The sequence below is a fragment of the Juglans microcarpa x Juglans regia genome, chromosome 5S, assembly GCF_004785595.1.
Source record: "Juglans microcarpa x Juglans regia isolate MS1-56 chromosome 5S, Jm3101_v1.0, whole genome shotgun sequence".
Classification (NCBI taxonomy): domain Eukaryota; kingdom Viridiplantae; phylum Streptophyta; class Magnoliopsida; order Fagales; family Juglandaceae; genus Juglans; species Juglans microcarpa x Juglans regia.
In genome coordinates this window covers 15,634,179-15,640,657 of record NC_054603.1, presented here as the reverse complement: position 1 = coordinate 15,640,657, position 6,479 = coordinate 15,634,179, and the positions used below count along the sequence as shown (strand labels likewise).

Here is a 6,479-nt window from a genome sequence, read left to right as displayed (position 1 = left end):
ATATGTGGATGCATCCTTATTTTTGCCAATGGTGGAAAGAGGTCAATAAAAAATTTGGTGAATGTTCTTGAGCATTATGAAAAGTGGTCGGGTCAGGAAATTAGTAAGGCTAAGTCAGCGATTTTTTTGTCTAAACATATTAGCCTAGCCCGCAAAAGGGGTTTATTGAGAAGCACCGGTTTCACGGAAGGTAAGTTCCCAGTCACATATTTGGGTGCGCCGTTGGTTTCGGGCAAACTTACTTCCCGTAATATAGAGCCTCTAGTGGAGAAGATTCATACAAAAATTGCTGGATAGAAATTTAAATTGCTCTCGCAAGGTGGAAGATTGATTTTACTTAGACATGTGTTGTCTAGCACGCCTATACACTTGATGTCCGTCATTAATGTTCCGATGGGCATTATTTCTCGCATCAATTCTCTTTTCGCTAATTTTTGGTGGGGTGAGGTGGAAGGTAAAAAGAAAGTTCATTCGCTTTCTTGGGGAAAGGTTTGCAAACCAATCTCGGAAGGGGGTTTGGGTGTGCGAGATCTTAAGGAGGTTCAAAAATCTCTCCATATGAAACTTGCCTACAGAGTGATTACTTCTAACAATTTATGGGTAGATTATTTCAGGGCTAAGTATTGTAGGAATGATCATGTTCTAGGTCGGTCGGAGAGACCCAATGATTCACGGTTCTGGAAATCGATGTTGGAGGGCAGTCTGGGAAGTTTGTTGTGAACACACCTTTGATGCTGAAATAGTGAGCTTGAAGGAGGCCAGTTTGTGGCATTACAAAAGTGATGTTGTTTAAGGACGTAGTGAGTCAAGTTCCATTTAGACATGTTGGACATGGGTTCATTCCCAGCCCGATTGTGTAAAAGAGATGGCGGTCAACTTTAAGGGGGACATTTGCTGGGAATCGGGGAGAATTGAGACTTCGGAGTTTGCCATTGTAGCTCAGTGCAAAAGCTGTGTCATTGGGTGCCGGCAATTGGGGAAGGATGGGGAGTACAGTATTTGGAATGCCTTTGTATTGTAGTATTTCTGCGGCAGTTTTGTTGTCAATGGAAAGTGGCGCATCCATGAAAGGCCTAGCAGCCATGAAATATCTGCTTGGCACTTGGGTAGCTTGAACAAGAACATTTGTCATCTGCCCTGGTGCTATCAGTATTGCTTGAGTTGTAAAGGGTTTGGTATAGACTGCATCAACCTCTACCACTGTCATGTTGTGACCATCAATGGCAAAGAAAAGCTCGTCATTGAGTGCAGCATTAATTATTCTCAAGAGGTATGTCTTTCCTTGTTCAACCTCCATCGCAAAGGTGTTTGCAAAAGAGGAAGAAAAAATAGAAGATAGAGAAACTGTTAATGGAAAGTGCCTTAGCATATCAAAACAGTAGCACTTGAAACTACCCAAGTGATTTACAGAGCTAATTTAAGTAGGCTTCAAATAAGTCTGGCTTACGTTTCTCAGAACATGGAAAGAGTGGCCCTGGCTTTCCATTAATAGTATGGGCATCCGACATGTTTGGAGGCAATCGCAACTTGTTTCCCTGTTTGACAACGTCTTCAACATCATTGTTCCACCATTCTCCTGCAGAATTCACAAGAATATAGGCAAAAACATTTCCTTCTACACATACGTATAAAATTGAAATGACAAACATAATTAAACTCACCTAAGAGGATATTGACTTCTCTGTCAGGCTGAGGGAAAGGAAATGGAGTCCCTTGTTTAGGCATGACAACGATTGCACCATGGACAGTGGCTCTTAGCCAAAAGATATGCGCATGCCACCAGAGTGTTCCTCTGTCCCGTGACATTAAAATCGTAGATCCATTTGATATGTATTATCATTAATTTGTTCAAGAATTTGAAAAATCCATCCAAGCTTGTCCTATCATGAATAGGTAAAGGCATTAAATCTAAAGGAGTAAATGGATTAAGTCTATAAATAATTTCAAAAGGTGAAAATTTAGTAGTAGCATGAACTCTCCAATTATATGTAAACTCAATGAATGACAAACAATACTCCCACAAATATTCATGAAACACAACTAAAGTCTTCCTCACACCAAAATTACCACTCCAATTATATGCAAACTCAATAAAAGGTGAATGATACTCCTGTAAACGTTCATGCAATATGTCAACGTATGGCAAATGATACTCCCACAAAGGTTCATGAAACACGCCTAAAGCTTTCCTTACACCAAAATGACCACTCCAATTATATGCAAACTCAATGAATGACAAGTAATACTCCCACAAACGTTCATGTAACACGTTAATGAATGACAAATGATACTTTCACAAACGTTCATGCAACACGTCAATGAATGGTAAATGATACTCTCACAAACATTCATGCAACACATCAGTGAATAACAAATGATACTTCTACAAATGTTCATGTAACACAATAAAAGTCTTCCTTACACCAAGGTTACCCAAAACCACTATGTCTATTACACACAAGCAACTTACGCATAAAACTAGCAGGCATACAAAATCTATTCTCTCTAAACAAGTACCAATTTAGTTTATAGAACTTACCAAACGATGCTTTCTCACATGTTCCATACACGCTAGCAAAGTCATCATCATTAGCATGCAATTCCTTATCATATTCAAGTCTCAACAGTTTTGCATCTAAAATGAAGACAAGGACATACCTTCTTGCTAAAGCATCAACCACAAAATTTTCCTTACCTTGTGTGTACTTGCTTACATAAGGAAATGTCACAATGAATTGCACCCACTTGGCATGCATTTTATTCAACTTACCTCTTTCCTTCAAGTGCATTAAGGACTCATGTTGTTTAACGAAAGGTCGGGTAGAAATTGTCGCACCTGGCACAAAATCAATATAGAGTTCTATCTCTCTAATAGGTGGCAATCTACTAAACACACCACTAGGAATCATGACCTCATATCCCTGCAACAAAAAAACAACAACACTAGGCAAAGAGTCGTTAAATTCGTTAGTATAAAAGCTTGCCTTAGCATAAAAACTCACTTTTGTCTTTCTGTTTCTCTCTGCAATCTCTCTTTCTTTTTTCTCTCGTGACTTCACTCTTTTTTCTTGACTCTCAGCCACCTCTCTATTTTCTTTTTCACTCTCTCTTTCTCTTGATGTTTCGGCCTCATTCTTTTTTTTCATCTGACTCTCTTTTTCCTTTCTACTCTCTTTTTTTCTTTCACCCTCCTCTTTTTTTGAACTCTCGGTCTCACAATTGTTGTTCCACTCATTCTCTCTTTTTCTTGAGGTTTCAGCCTCACCCTCATCTTTTCCTTTAGGTGGATCGGTCTTCCCCTTTGTTACAACTTGATCATTTTTGTGCCACTTTGGTTTCCAAGGAGTAATAGAAACCAAAGTATACATTGATGTACCCTTTCTTTTCAACTGCCTCTCCACCTTCATAGCCATGTGTACCATGTCCTCTACCTCCACATAATGTTGCAACTCAACTACATTGGCTATCTCCCTATTCAACCCACTCAAAACTCTAGTTATCGTGGCCTCCCGATCCTCCACTACATTAGCCCAAATCATATCCACCTTCATCTCCTTATGGTAATCCTCTACACTCTTAGACCCCTGTGTAAGATTTTGTAGTTTTTGGTAGAGGTCTCTATAGTAGTGGATAAGTACAAATCTCCGCCTCATGATAGCTTTCAACTCTCTCCAAGTTTCTATAGGCCTCTCAAGATTCCTCCTCCTATTGGTCACTAATTGATCTCACCAAATACTTGCATAATCAGTGAACTCAATTACAACCAACTTCACATTCTTCTCCTCAGAGTAATTATGACAATCAAACACCAACTCTATTCTCTTCTCCCACTCTAAATAAACTTCAAGGTCAGTTCTATTTTGGAAGGATGATATTTTCATTTTGATGCTCCCAAGGTTCTTATCTACTCCATCTCGACCTCTAGCTTTGCCCTAAGTCATTTTCCACGCCTAACTCCTCTATGTCTACCTGATCCAACTTCAGATGTTAGGTCTTCCTTATCCTCACCATACTCTCCATTCTCATACCCATTTTCAATACTAGGCTCACGTCGCCTCCTATCTCTCCCACCTTGCAGATTTTTAATTACTGCTTCTTGATGATCCATATTATCCCTCACTTCACCCAACACCAAGTTCAACCGCTCAAACTGTTGTTGCATGGCTTGTAACACAAAGGATGAATTATCTGCCATCCCCTTTGGTGAAGAGTCACTCCGGTGAGACATTGTAAAGTGCTATACAAAAGAATGTTAGTGGAAAACCTCACACACTCCCTTACATGTTTACACTCGAATAATGGCACTCCACTCACGTTTCACTCTTAGTTGGCTTTTTTTCGATAATAGTCTCACACTCGCCTTTTACCTCAATACTTTTCCCGCTCAAGTTCTTTAAGAACTAGTTGAACTAAATCAAGACAATACAACCTTGTATTATTCCAACTAGTAATCTAGATCCAAGAAACAAGAAACAAGGAATGAATAAAATAACACAAGACTTAAGGAATTTAAACGAGGGAAAGAGTAATTATAAAACAAGATATCAATTAGAAATATGTATTCAGCCCATTTGATGAAAAAACTCAATCAATAAATATTTTATTTTCTCTTTGTTGTAACTATGTAGCAACTTTTGAATATGCTACATTTTCTTTTCTTCTTCTTTTTTTTTTGTTTTTGTTTTTGTTTTTGTTTTTTTTCCTTTCTTTTTTTTTTCTTTTCCCTTTTCTTCTCTAATTCAATCACAAACAACAATATTCAATTGTGAAAATCAAGCAATTGAATTCAAGCACACAAGAATTGACAACAAAATAGAAGAGAATCAATGGAACGACACTCCAAGCAATTGACAAACTTAGAGATACATTAAACTCTCGACTTTTGAAACCCTAGGTGATGCAAATTTCAGCCAAACCCAAAATCCTAAGAATTTCAATAGCCTACTTTTTGTTTCTGTATTTTTTTTTTTTTACAATCCTAGAACAATGTAGCCCTAGAATTAAATTTAAGGATGCAAAAAATTAAAACATAGAATCAGACCTGATTGAAAACTTTGCTTTGAATACTAAATGATATGAACTAGCGGGAATGTAATCCCTTGAACCCACAATCAATTTGAAAACTCATACAAGAAAGCCAAAATCAAGTCAAAGGAGGGAGAATCTAGACCCGATGAGAACTCGTTTTAAGAATCTGTCTCAAGAACCCAGATTACAATGAAGAACGTCACAAATGTTGTGATTTACCTTTGATAAGTTCAAAAGTTCAATTAAGAACAAGAGGAGTAAAACTCAACTCACAATGAATAAATTCATTAAATTTCATAAACTTCTTAACATGAGGCTCTAAAGAGTATTTAAAAAAAAACCTAATTAAACCCTAGCCAAAATAAAGCCATTTTTACCCAAAATATCCCTGGATGAACAGTGTCACAACTACAGTAATGTGGCTACAGTAAAACCCTAACCCTAGTTCAATAAAATAATAACTTTCCCAACATGCCCTTGGCCAAAATACAAGACCTTCCCAAAAACCATAGTTCATAAGAAATAAGACATATGTGGGCCAAGCATCTTCAAACCCAATTATTCTAGACTAATTCCTATAACTAATAAAATAAGCCCATTTAATGAAATAAACAAGTCCAAGGCCTTCAATCACATAATTATAATAATAGACCCTAATTTATGTTGCAATGACAGTATCTGTGATGAGTCTTCCAGGTAGGAAAGAGGACTGTGTATTAGAGATGATCACATGTAATACTTGCTTGATTCTATTAGCAATAACCTTAGAAATTAACTTATACATAACATTACATAAACTAATAGGTCTAAGGTCATTAACTGTTTGAGGACACTTATTCTTAGGGACCAGGGTGATGAAGGTATGATTAAGGGCTTGAGGCATTTCACCATGGTTCAAAGCATGTAAGACAACATAAGTGATGGAAGTATCAATGTCAGGCCAAAATTTCTGGAAGAAGAGAGGTGGCATACCATCAGGCTTTGGTGCTTTATTGGGGTCCATCTCTTTCAAAGCTTGGAGAACTTTAACAGCTGTGTAGGGTTTAATAAAGTCAGCATTCATTTTAGGTGAGACCTTCATCTCCATTTTATCAAGAATAACTTCCTGGTCTCGAGATCCTGCAGAAGTAAACAAAGAAGAAAAATGGTTAACAGTCAACCTGTCATAATCCTCTTCTTCCTACCAGCAACCACTTGCATCCCTTAGTTTTGATAACAAATTCTTCCTCTATCTTTGAGATGCTTTAGTATGGAAAAATTTTGTATTCTGATCCCCTTTAGCTAACCATAAAGCTCTTGATCTTTGTTTACACATTATCTCCTCCTTATCCATCCATTTATGGACCTCAATTGTAGCTTCACCAATCTCCCTGGTATTTACGGCTGTTGGGCCAGCCCATTGAGTTGACTGGGCCTTGATCGTTGTTTTTTGAAGCCCTCGGCAGTGTTTC

General features: G+C 37.7%; 1 pseudogene; it reads right to left on the bottom strand.

The window, feature by feature from the left end:
- Nucleotides 1-616: 616 nt before the first annotated feature.
- Nucleotides 617-6,228, bottom strand: LOC121267135 (annotated as a pseudogene).
- Between the last annotated feature and the right edge of the window lie 251 nt (nt 6,229-6,479).